A 19265-nucleotide genomic window follows, 5' to 3' on the forward strand; every position below is an offset into this window, starting at 1 on the left:
ACAGCGAGCACGCTGCCGTCACCACCAATATGAAGGCGGGAGAGGGGAGGGCCACGCTACCGTCAGCACGGATGTGTCAGTGGGAGAGGGGAGCGGAAACGCTGCCGTCACCACAGCGAGCACGCTGCCGTCACCACCGATATGCAGGTGGGAGAGGGGAGCAGCCACGCTACCGTCAATACGGGTGTGTCAGTGGGAGAGGGGAGCGGAAACGCTGCAGTCACCACAGCGAGCACGCTGCCGTCACCACCGATATGCAGGTGGGAGAGGGGAGCAGCCACGCTACCGTCAATATGGGTGTGTCAGTGGGAGAGGGGAGCGGAAACGCTGCCGTCACCACAGCGAGCACGCTGCCGTCACCGCCAATATGCCGGCGGGAGAGGGGAGGGCCACGCTGCCGTCACCACGGCTATGAGAAAAGGCAAAAAAGGCGTCTTTACTCAAAAAGAAGAGAACAATCCTCTCTTGTTTCTTTTCCTTTTTTTTTTTTTTTTCAAGAAAAAAATAAAAAATAACTGCAAGGAAAAATAACAATATCACATCAGTAAGTGGGAGAGGGAGCAAATGCTGCCGTCACCCTGAACGAGCCGGTGGGAGAGGGAGCGGAAACGCTGCCGTCACCACGGCCGCAAAACAGGCAAAAAGGCGCTGTTCTTTTCCTTTCTCATATTATTTTTTTTTTTAAAGAAAAAATAATCTGCAAGGAAAAAAATAATGTTGTCACTTTAATAAAGTGGGAGAGGGAGCGAAACGCTGCCGGTGGGAGAGGGGCGTGGCCTTCACCACGGCTGTAAGAAGGACAAAAAAAGGTGTTTTTTTTTTTTTTTTAGAAAAAAAAAAAAATCCCTTTCTGTCTCTTTTTTTTTTTTTTTTTTGCAGAAAAAATAACTGCACAGAATATTCAGGTGTCGGGCGCAGCCAACAGCTTACCTTCTGCCAGCTGGCCCAGGGGGGCGGGGCGGGGAGACGCCGCCGCCGCCGCAACGAACACCAATAAATACCGCGTGGCCACAGCCTCTCGGAGGACGACAGAGATCGTTACTCCTACCTTACGGCACGAAGCTGCACAGAGGCCGGCGGTTGTAGGGAGGAAAGGAAGAAGCTTTTAACCAGCCTTCTATTTCCGTCCTGTACTTCAGCGCGATGCGAGAAGAATGAGGAGCCGATCCCATGCTTGACCCCGGAAGATATACCCCTTCCGGGGGTCATGCAGGGGTCACGGGTGACGTGACATTGTTGGTATTGTACTCGACATGCGCATGCGCGAGGGGAGATATCCAGTGCTTACAGCACCGCCTGGCGGTCAGTAGGGACGAAATAGAACAGCAGCCCCTTTGTGGCACAACAGTACACATACTCACTTTGGTTTTTTGCATTAGTCACGACAGCTCCACTGTCACTTCCCCCCCTGACATGTCTCCAAGTGTATTTTCAGCTACAGGATGCCCTAAATTTCCTTCGGGATTAATAAAGTTACACTGGCTTCCAGTGAGTCAAAGGATAGTTTAAAATCTTCCTGCTGGTCTACAAAAATCCATGCTGGATCTGTTAGTTCCTATGAAGCTCCCAGACCCCTGAGCTTCATCTGGATCTGTTAGTTCCTATGAAGCTCCCAGACCCCTGAGCTTCATCTGGATCTGTTAGTTCCTATGAAGCTCCCAGACCCCTGAGGTTCATCTGGATCTGTTAGTTCCTATGAAGCTCCCAGACCCCTGAGGTTCATCTGGATCTGGTTTGTTGTGGTTCCAGAACCAGAACCAGCAAGGTTTCAGCAGCGTTCAGTTATTCTGCTCCTCACCGGGGGAACAAACTTCCTGTAGACCTGAGGTCTGCTGCAACTTTAGATCCTTTAAATCAGGATTAAAACAAATTGGTTTAATTCACCGTACGAATTGTTACCGATTACGAGATGAGATGATGAGATATACTTTATTGTCCCCGAGGGGAAATTTGTTTTGGGCAAAGGTGCCAAAGTGCATACAGCGTCTTTTTAAAACATGAGACAAACAATCAACAACAGCATTACTTTTGTAATTCTGTATTTGACCCGGTCTTTGTACGTTTTGACCATATAGAAATGTAATTCTTGCCATTTTAAGAATGAGATGTACCTGCTGGACTCTACTGCCCTTACTTCCATCCATCCATCCATCCATCCATCCATCCATCCATCCATCCGTCCATCCATCCATCCATCCATCCATCCATCCATCCATCATCCATCCATCCATCCATCCATCCATCCAATATCCATCCATCCATCCATCATCCATCCATCCATCTATCCATCCATCCATCCAATATCCATCCATCCATCCATCCATCCATCATCCATCCATCCATCCATCTATCCATCCAATATCCATCCATCCATCCATCATCCATCCATCCATCTATCCATCCATCCATCCAATATCCATCCATCCATCCATCATCCATCCATCCATCTATCCATCCATCCATCCAATATCCATCCATCCATCCATCATCCATCCATCCATCTATCCATCCATCCATCCAATATCCATCCATCCATCCATCCATCATCCATCCATCCATCCATCCATCCATCCATCCATCCATCCATCCATCCATCCATCCAATATCCATCCATCCATCCATCATCCATCCATCCATCTATCCATCCATCCATCCAATATCCATCCATCCATCCATCCATCATCCATCCATCCATCCATCCATCCATCCATCCAATATCCATCCATCATCCATCCATCCATCCATCTATCCATCCATCCATCTATCCATCCATCCAATATCCATCCATCCAATATCCATCCATCATCCATCCATCCATCCATCTATCCATCCATCCATCTATCCATCCATCCAATATCCATCCATCCAATATCCATCCATCATCCATCCATCCATCCATCTATCCATCCATCCATCTATCCATCCATCCAATATCCATCCATCATCCATCCATCCATCCATCTATCCATCCATCCATCTATCCATCCATCCAATATCCATCCATCCATCCATCCATCCATCCATCATCCATCCATCCATCCATCCATCCATCCATCCATCATCCATCCATCCATCCATCTATCCATCCATCCATCTATCCATCCATCCAATATCCATCCATCCATCCATCCATCCATCCATCATCCATCCATCCATCCATCCATCCATCCATCATCCATCCATCATCCATCCATCCATCCATCCATCCATCATCCATCCATCCATCCATCTATCCATCCATCCATCCATCCATCCATCCATCCATCCATCCATCCATCCATCCATCCAATATCCATCCATCCATCATCCATCCATCCATCCATCCATCCATCCATCCATCCATCCATCCATCCATCCATCATCCATCCATCCATCCATCCATCCATCCATCCATCCATCCATCCATCCATCCAATATCCATCCATCCATCATCCATCCATCCATCCATCCATCCATCCATCCATCCATCCATCATCCATCCATCCATCCATCTATCCATCCATCCATCCATCCAATATCCATCCATCCATCCATCCAATATCCATCCATCCATCCATCCGTCCATCCATCCAATATCCATCCATCCATCCATCTATCCATCCATCCAATATCCATCCATCCATCCATCATCCATCCATCCATCCATCTATCCATCCATCCATCCATCCAATATCCATCCATCCATCATCCATCCATCCATCCATCCATCCATCCAATATCCATCCATCCATCCATCATCCATCCATTCATCCATCATCCATCCATCCATCCATCCATCCAATATCCATCCATCCATCCATCATCCATCCATCCATTCATCTATCCATCAGAATTGGTGTCACATTGGCTCAGTCTTGTTTCTCAAGTGAGCTCGGTGGAACTATGAGGTTAGTAGATCATTATTATCAGTAGTAGAATTATTTCTTTTAATTGTTAATAATTAGGGCCCGAGCACTGACAGTGCGAAGGCCCTATTGTATCTGTTGTATCTGTAGGAATTATTATTTTTTTCCTTCTGACGAAAGGAGGGCCTTTTTTCCCCCTAAACGTGCCCCAAAAGTCACCAAATTTTGCACCAAGCACTGGCGAAAAATGTGATATTTAATGGTTTGCATTAATGGGCGTGGCCTAATGGCTCAACAGCGCCCCATAGAAAACTTTGGGCCTCAAGACCCACAATACGGTTTGACGTACATGCACGAAAATCCGTACACACAATCTTTCTCCAGGCAGGAGAAAGATAAGAAAATAATATTTTAGTGGACAAAAGTCGAAATATCGAGAAAAAAGTCGAAATGTCGAGAAAAAAGTTGAAATGTCGAGAATCATGTTGAAGTACAATTTCAAGAATAAAGTCGAAATTTAGTGAATAAAGTTGAAATGTTGAGAAAAAAAGACGAAATTTTGACTTTATTCATGAATTTCGTTTTTATTCTTGAAATTGTATTTCAAAATTATTTTCGACATTTCAACTTTTTTCTCGAAATTTGTATTTCAAAATTAATGTCGACATTTTGACTTTTTTCTCGATATTTCGACTTTTTTCCACTAGTGCACAATAAAAGAAAAATCTTCCCCTCTCAAATATTTTTTCTTCTGCATGGCCCTAATACTCTTCCGTAAACTAGTGATGGGTTAAAAGCAGAGGACAAATGTTGGTGTATTTCCATGTAACTAGCTAACCACAGAGGAAAACCATGCTGGTATGTTTAGATCCAGCCAGAGCCAAATCAGGCCTGACATTACATGACCCACATGCACAGCTGGGTCTCCATGGCCCACTTAACTGTCCAAATGTCGTTCCACTTCAGCCCATAATGCTGTTTTCATGGGGCACCTGCAATGTAGTTATCATACATATCTTCATATAAAAAACCCTCTACAGGTGTCACAGAAGCCTTAGCATTTGTTTGTGCCATGCTTCCAGCCACGTGTCCACAGGACAGGCGCTACTGATTAAGGCCACGTTTATACGTAGCCGGGTATTTACAAAAACTGATATTTCCCCCTCTACATTTTGAAAAGTACCATCATTTACACTAACCCACATAAATACATTGTTAAGGTGCTATGAGCAGCCAAACCTACAGGGGGCAGTGTAACGAGAAGATAAAGTCATGCTAGCCAATCAGAATCCTGGAAAAAAACATCAACAAATCACACGAGTAACTTCCAGTTACTTCCAAGATGAACGAGAGTCTTTGGTTTGGAGTGACAGAGAAGTGGAGTTACTTTTAAGTGTGACTTTAGAATATAAAACAGGTCAAATACAAGAAAATATTGACGGTGGCCAAACTAATTGTAACCACAGGTCGCACACATGACGCTGGTGACGTTTCTGTCTCATAATGTGACGTTCTGAAACCTAAATGTCTGTTTCCCTCTGTTTACAAGCAAACGTGAAGACAGAGTTTTTGAAAATCTCCACTTTGGCCGAAGTTTTCAGAAATTATGGTTTTTGGTGACTTTGAGCTTCGTTTTCGTGTAAATGAACGGCCAAAACGCATGAAAACACCACCGTTTTTGCTCCGTTTGATTTATTTATTTTGTTTTTCTGGTGTACATTGTGCAGCTCCCAATTAAGTGAGTGTCATATTGTATATTGATGATTTTCTGACACAAAAATAAGTCATTTATTCATTAATTTGTTCATTCATACAATTTCAAGAATAAAGTTGAAATTACGTGAATAAAGTCGAAATTTCGAGAATAAAGTTGAAATACATTTCAACTTTTTTCTTGAAATTGTACTTCAACATTAATCTCGACATTTCGACTTTTTTCTCGACATTTTGCATAATGAAAAAAAAATCTTCCTCCTCTAAAATATTATTTTTATTTTTCTCCTGCCTGGCCCTAATACTCTTCCATAGGAAGTTGTATAGTTTACTGAGTTACAGGAAAAAGTGGATGTGGAAGAGTAGACTTGGTTCAAGGTTTCAGTTGAGTTGTCCTTAAAAAGAGTGTTTTTGTCACTTGTTTTTGGCTATTTGAGTGGATGGAGATGGTGCTTTCAAAGAAAACAGAAAAGTGGTCAGACAGAGCCACGCCAGTCACAGAGACCTTGGAAATGCTAAGACCCTTACTGATGATAACGTCCAGAGTACGCCCCCATTGGTGTGTTGGCTGTTCCACATGTTGAGTCAGACCAAAGCTTTTTAGCACCATATACTGTAGTCCTGTAGCCCCTCTGTCCTGGCCGTTGTCAACATGGACGTTAAAGTCTCCCAGAATCTTCCTAAGAATAGCTTTTTACAGTGAGTCGGTATGTTCATCACACCCAGGGTCGCCACCCGTCCCTTGAAATACGGAATTGTTCCGTAATTAGGAATTAAAAGCTGTGTTCCGTATTGAACCAATACAGACACACATCATGCTCTTATTTATTGTGTAATAATATACAGATGGAGGTCGGAAAATTTGAATATATTGCAAAACTTCATTCGTAGTAAATTCAACTAAAGGTGAAACACATATATTATTTCCCACTACATTCAAAGAGAGATATTTCAAACCTTTATTTGTTATAATTTTGGTGATTATGGCTCTCAGTTTATGAAAACCCCAAATAAAAAATCTCAAACAATTTGAATATGTTATGAAATCAATAAACAATTGAATCATCAAAATTAAACAAATAAAGGCTTAACATATCTTGCTTTGCCTGTAATGAGACTATGTAATATACATGCATTAGTTTCACCTTTTAAGTTGAATTATTGAAATAAGTTAACTTTTACACCATATTCTTCACCTGTATCAATATTCTACATCTGGGCTGATGTTACATACGTAGCATAGGAGGCTATTCCAGTTACTATGTGGTTGGCTGTCTGTACAGTCATGAAAGTTCAATGCTATTAAAGCACTTTAAACTTTAAATCAAAGCGTTTTGTTTAAAAAAAAAAAAAAAAAAAACATTTCTATGCAGTTTAGAAGTTTTGGGGATGTCCCTTTTTTTGGCGCCTGCGCTGCTGAAATCGGGGTGTCCCTTATTTCTATTTCTGAAAGGTGGCGACCCTAATCACACCTGATTCAGATTACTGGTGATCCTCACTTTGTCATCAATGTTTGCACAAGTCTGATCTGTTAATGCCACAGGCGTGTGTGTGTGGGTGGGCTGAGGCAGGGACACGTCTAAACCTGCAGGACAGTGGGACCCGAGGACCCGAGGTGGGGCTGGGAAGTCCTGTTTCCTGTTTTATTTGAAAAGTAATTCTCCTCTCGTTTCCGGTAACTTGTCCTTCCTCATGTGTCTCAGTCTTGCCCTCAGTGTTTCCACCTGTCCCCTATTTCCCTCCTTGTGTTTAAATAGTCTGTGTTTCCCTTGTCTTGCACCAGAGCCTTGGTCCATGTCAGCCATAGGAATTGCCTTAGTAACCGTTTGTTCCTCGTGACAAGTCATTTTTGTTTGTAATGTTGTCCTTGTTGTTAATGTTGTTAAATTTCATAGCCCTTCCTTTTCCTCGTTAAAGTGATTTTTCGTTTGTTAATCCTTGTGCTGTCTTTTGGTCAAGGGAGGGTGAAGGGAGGAAAGAAGGAAGGAAGGAAGGAAGGAAGGAAGGAAGGAAGGAAGGAAGGAAGGAAGGAAGGAAGGAAGGAAGGAAGGAAGGAAGGAAGGAAGGAAGGAAGGAAGGAGGAAAGGGAGGAAGGAAGGAGGAAAGGGAGGAAGGAAGGGAGAAAAGATGGAAGGAAGGAAAGAAGGGAAAAAAGATGGAAGGAAGGGAGAAAGGAAGGAAAGAAGGAAGGAAGTAGGAAAGGGAGGAAGGAAGGGAGAAAAGAAGGAAGGAAGTAGGAAAGGAAAGGGAGTAAGGAAGGGAGAAAAGATGGAAGGAAGGGAGAAAGGAAGGAAGAAAAGGAAAGAAGGGAGGGAGGAAGGAATGGAGAAAAGGAAAGAAAGAAGGGAGGGAAGAAGGAAGGAATGGATAAAATAAGGAAAGAAGGAAGGAAAAGCAAAGAAGGTAATAAAGGAACGGATGACGGAAGGGAGGTAGGAAGAAAAAGGAGTAAAGGAGGGTAAAAAAGGATGAAAAGAGGAAAGGAAGAAGGAAGGAGAGAGCATGGCAGGAGGAAAGAAGGATAGAAGAATCGGGTCATTTTGACCCAAAGACAGCACAAGGGTTAACTTATATCCTAGCTTAGATTCATAGTTCTTGGTTTTTTCCTCTTTAAGAGTGATTTGGGTTTATAGCCAAACTATTTTATGTATTCAGGTTTTTCCTCCATACGGAGTGTTTTGTGTTTATTTTTTCTTTTTATTAGTTATTTATTAGTGTTTATTGTTCTCTCTATAGTCAGAGTTTAGTGTCTAGTTTTGTTTAGAGCCATTTGTTTGTCACTGGGTCTGAGGTCTCTGGTGGATTCAATAAAAGCCTTTTGTTATCTAATATCTCTGCATGTGAGTCCTGCTGTGAGTCTGGGTCTGACACCAAGGACCACTTCCAGTTTTTGGTTATGGAAGCAGATTAAGTTGCAGTTCCTCTCCCGGCCACCGGGGGCTGGATCCAGACCTGCAGGTCTTCCACTAGCGATGGAGTACGTCTCCGTTGACCTCCAGGCTAAAATGTCCAACTTTACAGCAGAAATAAACCCATTTACAGTCTGGTACTAAAACTCATCATGGTCAGAGTTCATATCCATAACGACTCCAAAACGTATGTAAAGATAGATCTTTTATGTGTAAGGACAGCTGTCATCACATTAGCACTTATGTTAAAGATCTAGTGGCTTGTTACGTTGTCAACTGTTTTAATTAGTGCCACAACCCATGGTAAGTTGATATGCGAACTAAGCGGCTGCTTAGGGCCCTGTGACCACTAGGGGGCACCCAACAGTTAAAAAAATAAAATAAAAAATAAAATTATTTTTTTATGTGTGAGCGATGATTCATACATTATCCTAACAGACTAGAGTAGATACTGCTGGCATATTGACTCTGTCCTGTCGGCTCCGGAGCTCCACTGGTCATGTGTTTGTACATTTGAATCTATTCTCATATGGAGAACATATTGACGAGGTTCTGTTTATCTAAGTTGAGTGATTTTAATTATAGTTCTAGTTTTTGTAGTACTTTGTTGTTGCACATTGTTGTTGCAGTTTATTTAAAACCAAAAATAAAGTAGATAACGTGTTTACAGTAAATGGTTTATAAATGATCTATTGGATTATTTTGTTTCTTTTAGTAGGCCTACACTGTAGATGACACTCAGTATCACACTTAGTACTATATCACTTTAAATATTAAGTGTAAATCAACCCCAGGCTGCTCTTGTAGCTGAATTTTCTCCCATTTCAGATTAAAAACCATAGATGGTAAAAACCTGCCAGGCTGACAGTAGGATGATGGAAACAACTCTGCTGCAACTGTGCAGCTCTCTGACCTTTGACCTGTTGCTTCTCTGTGTGGCCAGTAGGGGCAGTTGCTGACTTTGATCAATATTAATTGAAAGATTTTTCTGCAAGTTTGTTAATCTGTTGTTGCTTCCATGGTCTTAATCACTGTGGATTACAATCTAACTACAACAAAAAGTTCTTACATCTAGTTTTACAAGTGTATTTGTAATGAATGAAGAACATGAAATACAGAGGTTCGCTGTCCCTCCTTGGTCCTTGTCAAGACCGATTTCTACCCCACAAACATGGAAACTCTGCCGGATTCACCACATCCTTTGATCTCAGAGATTTCTCCCAGTTTCTCCTTCATTGCGGATGCATCCACCCCCAGCTGGAGAACACATGAAGAAAATCTTCGTTATTCCGCCAAATTCTTCCTGAGTGGTTTCCTCTCGTCCTGCTGACTCACCCCCCCCCCCCCCCCTCCCACACCATCTCACCAGAGGCTGCTGTTGATTTGTGGATGAACACAATCATTTAACCCTGGTACTGTCTTTGGGTCAAGGAAGGAGGAAGAGAAGAAGGGAGGAAACAAGGAAGGAAGGAAGGAAGGAAGGAAGGAAGGAAGGAAGGAAGGAAGGAAGGAAGGAAGGAAGGAAGGAAGGAAGGAAGGAAGGAAGGGAGGAAAGAAGGAAAGAAGGAAGGAAGGAAGGAAGGAAGGGAGAAAAGAAGGAAGGAAGGAAGGAAGGAAGGAAGGAAGGAAGGGAGGAAAGAAGGAAAGAAGGAAGGAAGGAAGGAAGGAAGGGAGAAAAGAAGGAAGGAAGGAAGGAAGGAAGGAAGGAAGGAAGGAAGGAAGGAAGGGAGGGAGGAAGGAAGGAAGGAAGGAAGGAAGGAAGGAAGGAAGGAAGGAAGGAAGGAAGGGAGGAAAGAAGGAATGAAGGAAGGAAGGAAGGAAGGAAGGAAGGAAGGAAGGAAGGAAGGAAGGAAGGAAGGAAGGAAGGAAGGAAGGAAGGAAGGGAGAAAAACAAGGAAGGAAGGACGGAAAGGAGAAAAGAGGAAGGGAAGAAGGGAGGAGAGAGCAGGAAGAAAGAAGGAAGGAAGGAAGGAAGGAAGGAAGGAAGGAAGGAAGGAAGGAAGGAAGGAAGGGAGAAAACAAGGAAAGAAGGAAGGAAGGAAGGAAGGAAGGAAGGAAGGAAGGAAGGAAGGAAGGAAGGAAGGAAGGAGGGAGGGAGGGAGGGAAGGAAGGAAGGAAGGAAGGAAGGAAGGAAGGAAGGAAGGAAGGAAGGAAGGAAGGAAGGAAGGAAGGAAGGAAGGAAGGAAGGAAGGAAGGAAGGAAGGAAGGAAGGAAGGAAGGAAGGAAGGAAGGAAGGAAGGAAGGGAGAAAACAAGGAAAGAAGGAAGGAGAATTAGGTCATTTTGACCCGAAGACAACACAAGGGTTCAAAACAAACTCGTGAGCCCGGCCTTGGCAGCAATAATGGAATATGAAGTAATATTTGATTTGGGGATGGTTTCAGTTCACCAGCGATTTGTGCAGCTCTCCCTGAGACACTCATGAAGTCACTGCTCCGGCCGTCTCACGCTCCTTCACCGTTTCTATTCTTCGTTATTCCGCCAAATTCTTCCTGAGTGGTTTCCTCTCGTCCAGCTGACTCATCCCCCCCCCCCCTCCCACACCATCTCACCAGAGGCTGCTGTTGATTTGTGGATGAACACAATCATTTAACCCTGGTACTGTCTTTGGGTCAAGGAAGGAGGAAGAGAAGAAGGGAGGAAACAAGGAAGGAAGGAAGGAAGGAAGGAAGGAAGGAAGGAAGGAAGGAAGGAAGGAAGGAAGGAAGGAAGGAAGGAAGGAAGGAAGGAAGGAAGGAAGGAAGGAAGGGAGGAAAGAAGGAAAGAAGGAAGGAAGGAAGGAAGGAAGGAAGGGAGAAAAGAAGGAAGGAAGGAAGGAAGGAAGGAAGGAAGGAAGGGAGGAAAGAAGGAAAGAAGGAAGGAAGGAAGGAAGGAAGGGAGAAAAGAAGGAAGGAAGGAAGGAAGGAAGGAAGGAAGGAAGGAAGGAAGGAAGGAAGGAAGGAAGGGAGGGAGGAAGGAAGGAAGGAAGGAAGGAAGGAAGGAAGGAAGGAAGGAAGGAAGGAAGGGAGGAAAGAAGGAATGAAGGAAGGAAGGAAGGAAGGAAGGAAGGAAGGAAGGAAGGAAGGAAGGAAGGAAGGAAGGAAGGAAGGAAGGAAGGAAGGAAGGAAGGAAGGAAGGAAGGAAGGGAGAAAAACAAGGAAGGAAGGACGGAAAGGAGAAAAGAGGAAGGGAAGAAGGGAGGAGAGAGCAGGAAGAAAGAAGGAAGGAAGGAAGGAAGGAAGGAAGGAAGGAAGGAAGGGAGAAAACAAGGAAAGAAGGAAGGAAGGAAGGAAGGAAGGAAGGAAGGAAGGAAGGAAGGAAGGAAGGAAGGAAGGAAGGAAGGAAGGAAGGAAGGAAGGAGGGAGGGAGGGAGGGAGGGAAGGAAGGAAGGAAGGAAGGAAGGAAGGAAGGAAGGAAGGAAGGAAGGAAGGAAGGAAGGAAGGAAGGAAGGAAGGAAGGAAGGAAGGAAGGAAGGAAGGAAGGAAGGAAGGAAGGAAGGAAGGAAGGAAGGAAGGAAGGGAGAAAACAAGGAAAGAAGGAAGGAGAATTAGGTCATTTTGACCCGAAGACAACACAAGGGTTCAAAACAAACTCGTGAGCCCGGCCTTGGCAGCAATAATGGAATATGAAGTAATATTTGATTTGGGGATGGTTTCAGTTCACCAGCGATTTGTGCAGCTCTCCCTGAGACACTCATGAAGTCACTGCTCCGGCCGTCTCACGCTCCTTCACCGTTTCTATTCTTCGTTATTCCGCCAAATTCTTCCTGAGTGGTTTCCTCTCGTCCAGCTGACTCATCCCCCCCCCCCTCCCACACCATCTCACCAGAGGCTGCTGTTGATTTGTGGATGAACACAATCATTTAACCCTGGTACTGTCTTTGGGTCAAGGAAGGAGGAAGAGAAGAAGGGAGGAAACAAGGAAGGAAGGAAGGAAGGAAGGAAGGAAGGAAGGAAGGAAGGAAGGAAGGAAGGAAGGAAGGAAGGAAGGAAGGAAGGAAGGAAGGGAGGAAAGAAGGAAAGAAGGAAGGAAGGAAGGAAGGAAGGGAGAAAAGAAGGAAGGAAGGAAGGAAGGAAGGAAGGAAGGAAGGGAGGAAAGAAGGAAAGAAGGAAGGAAGGAAGGAAGGAAGGGAGAAAAGAAGGAAGGAAGGAAGGAAGGAAGGAAGGAAGGAAGGAAGGAAGGAAGGAAGGGAGGGAGGAAGGAAGGAAGGAAGGAAGGAAGGAAGGAAGGAAGGAAGGAAGGAAGGGAGGAAAGAAGGAATGAAGGAAGGAAGGAAGGAAGGAAGGGAGAAAAGAAGGAAGGAAGGAAGGAAGGAAGGAAGGAAGGAAGGAAGGAAGGAAGGAAGGAAGGAAGGAAGGAAGGGAGGAAAGAAGGAAAGAAGGAAGGAAGGAAGGAAGGAAGGGAGAAAAGAAGGAAGGAAGGAAGGAAGGAAGGAAGGAAGGAAGGAAGGAAGGAAGGAAGGAAGGAAGGAAGGAAGGAAGGAAGGAAGGAAGGAAGGAAGGGAGAAAAACAAGGAAGGAAGGACGGAAAGGAGAAAAGAGGAAGGGAAGAAGGGAGGAGAGAGCAGGAAGAAAGAAGGAAGGAAGGAAGGAAGGAAGGAAGGAAGGAAGGAAGGAAGGAAGGAAGGAAGGAAGGAAGGAAGGAAGGAAGGAAGGAAGGAAGGGAGAAAACAAGGAAAGAAGGAAGGAAGGAAGGAAGGAAGGAAGGAAGGAAGGAAGGAAGGAAGGAAGGAAGGAAGGAAGGAAGGAAGGAAGGAAGGAAGGAAGGAAGGAAGGAAGGAAGGAAGGAAGGAAGGAAGATTGGGAGAATTAGGTCATTTTGACCCGAAGACAACACAAGGGTTCAAACAAACTCGTGAGCCCGGCCTTGGCAGCAATAATGGAATATGAAGTAATATTTGATTTGGGGATGGTTTCAGTTCACCAGTGATTTGTGCAGCTCTCACTGAGACACTCATGAAGTCACTGCTCCGGCCGTCTCACGCTCCTTCACCGTTTCTATTCTTCTTTCACTGACATTCATGAGCCAGTGGACCGTTTCTTCTTCTTCACAATAAACACTGAAGGACTTCCCTAATAAACCCTGAGTGCCTGAACAACCGTCACACTGGAAGAAGAGGGTTTGTTCACTTGCTCTGAGGCAGAAGAGACGGAGGTCAAAGGTCAAAGGTGACGTCAGAACAGCCAAACTGAGGAACCAACGTTCACTGTCCAGGGTGAAACTGACGTGATACGTGGGGTTTCCACCCGTCCCTGGAAATACAGAATTGTTACGTAATTGGAAATTGAAAGTTGCGTTCCGTAATAAACCAATACGGAACGCAGTTTATTCCGTATTTCACAATTGTCCCGTGCACGTCTGTCACACACACACAAACATGAACAACGAATGCAAGGCAAGTTTATTTGTACAGCACAATTCAACACAAGGTCATTCAAAGTGCTTTACATCAACATTAAAAGCAGCAAGACACAATTAAACATTAAATAACACATACAATGAAATAAAATTATAAGAAAGGAGGTAAAATAACAAAAAGCACAAGTTGTTAAAAGTAAGGGCAGTAGAGTACAGCAGGTAAGTATTTAATTTAGGAGTAGCTTGAGTAAACAGTAATGTTTTTATCCTGATTTAAAGGATCTACAGTTGCAGCAGACCTCAGGTCTACAGGAAGTTTGTTCCACCGGTGAGGAGCAGAATAACTGAACGCTGCCTCACCTTGCTGGTTCTGGTTCTGGAACCACAACAAACCAGATCCAGATGAACCTCAGGGGTCTGGGAGCTTCATAGGAACTAACAGATCCAGCATGGATTCTGGTCCAAGACCATTCAGGTCTTTGTAGACCAGCAGGAAGATTTTAAACTCTATCCTTTGACTCACTGGAAGCCAGTGTAGTGATTTCATGACCGGTGTGATATGGTCCAGTTTCCTGGTGTAATGTGGTCCAGTTTCCTGGTGTAATATGGTCCAGTTTCCTGGTGTAATGTGGTCCAGTTTCCTGGTGTAATATGGTCCAGTTTCCTGGTGTAATATGGTCCAGTTTCCTGGTGTAATGTGGTCCAGTTTCCTGGTGTAATGTGGTCCAGTTTCCTGGTGTAATATGGTCCAGTTTCCTGGTGTAATATGGTCCAGTTTCCTGGTGTAATATGGTCCAGTTTCCTGGTGTAATGTGGTCCAGTTTCCTGGTGTAATGTGGTCCAGTTTCCTGGTGTAATATGGTCCAGTTTCCTGGTGTAATATGGTCCAGTTTCCTGGTGTAATGTGGTCCAGTTTCCTGGTGTAATATGGTCCAGTTTCCTGGTGTAATATGGTCCAGTTTCCTGGTGTAATATGGTCCAGTTTCCTGGTGTAATGTGGTCCAGTTTCCTGGTGTAATGTGGTCCAGTTTCCTGGTGTAATGTGGTCCAGTTTCCTGGTGTAATGTGGTCCAGTTTCCTGGTGTAATGTGGTCCAGTTTCCTGGTGTAATATGGTCCAGTTTCCTGGTGTAATGTGGTCCAGTTTCCTGGTGTAATATGGTCCAGTTTCCTGGTGTAATGTGGTCCAGTTTCCTGGTGTAATATGGTCCAGTTTCCTGGTGTAATATGGTCCAGTTTCCTGGTGTAATATGGTCCAGTTTCCTGGTGTAATATGGTCCAGTTTCCTGGTGTAATGTGGTCCAGTTTCCTGGTGTAATATGGTCCAGTTTCCTGGTGTAATGTGGTCCAGTTTCCTGGTGTAATGTGGTCCAGTTTCCTGGTGTAATATGGTCCAGTTTCCTGGTGTAATGTGGTCCAGTTTCCTGGTGTAATATGGTCCAGTTTCCTGGTGTAATATGGTCCAGTTTCCTGGTGTAATATGGTCCAGTTTCCTGGTGTAATGTGGTCCAGTTTCCTGGTGTAATGTGGTCCAGTTTCCTGGTGTAATATGGTCCAGTTTCCTGGTGTAATATGGTCCAGTTTCCTGGTGTAATGTGGTCCAGTTTCCTGGTGTAATGTGGTCCAGTTTCCTGGTGTAATATGGTCCAGTTTCCTGGTGTAATGTGGTCCAGTTTCCTGGTGTAATATGGTCCAGTTTCCTGGTGTAATGTGGTCCAGTTTCCTGGTGTAATATGGTCCAGTTTCCTGGTGTAATATGGTCCAGTTTCCTGGTGTAATGTGGTCCAGTTTCCTGGTGTAATATGGTCCAGTTTCCTGGTGTAATATGGTCCAGTTTCCTGGTGTAATATGGTCCAGTTTCCTGGTGTAATGTGGTCCAGTTTCCTGGTGTAATGTGGTCCAGTTTCCTGGTGTAATGTGGTCCAGTTTCCTGGAGTTTGTAAGGACTCTCCAGCGTTCTGGATCAGCTGCAGATGCCTGATAGATTTCTTGTTAAGGCCTGTAAAGATGCCATTGCAATAATCCAACCTACTGAAAATGAATGCATAATAATAACTTTAGATGGCTGTTGAAGTTTAGGTCTGAGTCAATAATTACACCAAGATTTCTGGCTTAATTTGAAGCTTTTAATGACATGGAGCCAAGGTGAGCGCTGATCTTTTCCCTTTCATTTTTAAGGCCAAAAATGATCACTACTGTCTTTTCTGCATTTAGCGGTAGAAAATTCTGGCACATCCACTCATGGATTCAATGAATACAGTTACTCAATGAGAGTAAAGGCTGAATTCTGGTTCTGCGTTACAGTAAACCTACGCCGTAGGGTACGCGGCTACGTGGGAGTCTCTCCGTAGCCTAGGGTGACCATAATTTGATTTTCAAAAAAGAGGACACTCGGCCTGCCACGAGATTAAATGAAACTCGCAGTTTACTCAAATATTCCTTATAATTTTAATATATTTAAAGTTTATATGTATGGATAGAATATTCAGTTATATTACAAAATAATATCTCTCAAACACAGAAATTCAGATAGGCTTCTCAGAGGTTACTCAACTTTCTTTATTATGTCTAAAATAATAATCCTTTTCAAGTTTCAAACATAAAAATAAATAAATATGAATGTAAAATAAATGTAAAATCTCTGGAATGAAATAATGATTGAAATAATGTCTCTTCTGTATTACAAAAATCAACTTGTAAAATAATAGCTCTCTTTTCAAGTCTTACTGGACAAATAAAAAAATAATATGAAATAATGTTCTAAATAATACCTCTTCTGTATTAGAAAATCCAACTTTAACAAAATATCTCTCACTAACTTTACAGTGTAATGTAAATAATGTCAGAGTCTGGTAATGCTGTTTTTAGCAAGACACTAGTGCAATCCATGGATCTGTAACTGTTGTGGTGTTTCACAGTATGAAATGCCAATGCACCCTCCGCTGCATTTACAGCATCCTCTGTTCTTCCGGGTCTAACAAAGAACTCGGTCAACTTTGAAGAGCTCATCTCACCTCGCACTGCCTTCTTATGTGTTTCTGTGTGGATGTGAACTGAGCTGCATGTCTCCAGGCACCTTTATTGGACAGAAATATAAGTGCCAGCTTTGCACACGGTGCACTCAGCCTCCCATATGTCCCGACCGGGTTTGTACATTGGTATTTTTTTTTTTCAGTGCATCTGTGAAGCTGCATTTTCGCTTCGGCATCTTGGGAGCGTGTGTCTGCCGCTGTCTGCTGCGTTTTGTTGAGTGTTGGAGACCCGCCCACAAGGCAGCCCCTCGGGGATTACGTCACACACGCTGACCCAAACAAGGATAACCGGGGGGCGCACACACACACACACACACACACACACACACACACACATGCACACACACACTCAAGGAAAACCGGACATTATCATCAATTTAAAAAACCCCCCCGGACCCCCCGGACAGGACGTAAAAAGTGGACATGTCTGGGGAAAAGAGGACGTTTGGTCAGCCTACCGTAGCCTACGTCGTAGCCTGACGTGCACCTCCCAAAAAATGTAACTACGTGTCGAGGCGACGCAGACCCAACGCAGACCGAGAGGGCTGTGATTGGTTCGCTTGGTAGCAACGCATTTCCGGTTCCGGTTCGTGAAGCAGTCGTGAACTTTCAGCTCTCTTTTCTTCGTGTGTGTGATTTTTCTTTTTTGTGGTTGTTTTCGATTTTTTGCACAATAGTTATCCTTATCTCTTTGATTCACTGTGACCGGAAAAGTCGGAAGCTAAACAAAGTATCAACTAGCGCTCTGGGGGGTATTGCTCCGCGGAGAAATGGAGTGACGGAGAAGTCCGAAGGATTCACAATGGTGTCACGGCAACGGCGTAGGTTCTGCGTTGGTTTAACGTGGAACCATAAATCAGGCTTAAGGGACTGTAGTCATGTGATGACACTGAAATATAGAGTGGTGTGTCATCGGCATAAGTATGGTAGGAAATGTTGTGATGTTCCATAATCTGAGTTAGGGGTAACTTATAATTAACAATAATGAACAAAATAAAGGACAGGATATATTAAAGACAGCAACATATGTTGGTACGCTCTCTGCCTGCCCCTTTGCGCTCCGTTGCCTAATTACCTCACTCACTGCTGCTCACTGCACCGCCACGCGAGCCTTTTAAAAAAAAGTCAAGTGAAGATGTCTACAGAAGCTCCAGACACCCCACCTCGTCCTAAAAGAGGAAACGTCAGTAAAAACATAGAAAGCAAACTGCCAGGCTGCAGAAGAAGGTTTTCAGTGTCTCCCTGAGGTAAGACAGCATGCTGCAGGGGACCTGCACAAACTAATATAACATCCCAGAGGAGCCACAGTCCTTCATACCTGAAACATCCCTGAGCTTGATATGGTGCGATATGGGACATTTATTATGCTCTTAGTTATTGATGTCATAATATACAGGTGAAGGTCAGAAAATTAAGATATATTGCTAAACTTCATTCGTTTCAGTAAATTCAACTAAAGGTGAAACAAATATATTATTTCCCACTACATGCAAAGTGAGATATTTCAAGCCTTTATTTGCTACTACCAGGGCCGGTTTACCAGGGCGACTGCCCAGGGCGCAATCGTGGGGGCGCACGAGCGCTCTCAAAAAAAAAAAAAAAATTTGCTCTGAGAGATTGCTCAGATTGCGCCGCGCCCACCGCCGGGTAGGGCGCAGACGCAACGCCGTGGTATGCTCCCTCTTGCGCGCTGCCGAGCTCGGTGGCAGAACGATCCGCTCTTGCGTGGCAGCAGCACATACACAATCAGGCGCGTCATTTCCGCCGGGACGGTGGGGACGCGTCCCTACCACTTTGTCTGACGAGCAGATTTGTCCCCCAGTGATCATGGCATTCTCCTAACCAAAGACTATTTGCTCCGCTCTGCTTTCACTCTCCTCGTATGAATGCGCTTGCGATCAGCCCCCATTGCTGTTAGCAACTATGTTGAATCCGCTCCGCTCCCACACACTGCGCTTGCGGTCTGCAGTCTGTTACAGTGTAACGAGCGATGAAAGAAGTCGCTGGTGTTGCAGGTGAAGATTCGTCAGTGTTCATGATGCATATCAGGCGAGATAGACAAAAAAGACAATTAATGAAAACTTATTTCACAGAGGGGTTGCTGCTCATTCACTCTTGCCCGACGTTTCATAGCCTGGCAATGTTTGAAAACTTTGTAAGGGCAAGGGCTGTTTGCCAGGCTACGTCTCCCGATGCGCTCTTGCTTGGTCGAGGTTTGTCTGAGATTTGTTGGTGTGTCAAGGGCTGTGCAATTACCCAAATCCTGTCTTGTACTGAAATGCGGATTTTGAAATACGAATAGGGCCTACCCATGACGAATTGTCCCAACCCATGATGTTTCCGACGACCTAAATAAGACCGCGCAGATGGCTTTTAATATGGGGACAATATCGCGTCAATACGCATCATCTAATGCAATGCTTATTATTTA

This window comes from Cololabis saira, chromosome 4, assembly GCF_033807715.1.
Source record: "Cololabis saira isolate AMF1-May2022 chromosome 4, fColSai1.1, whole genome shotgun sequence".
In the NCBI taxonomy this organism is placed as follows: domain Eukaryota; kingdom Metazoa; phylum Chordata; class Actinopteri; order Beloniformes; family Belonidae; genus Cololabis; species Cololabis saira.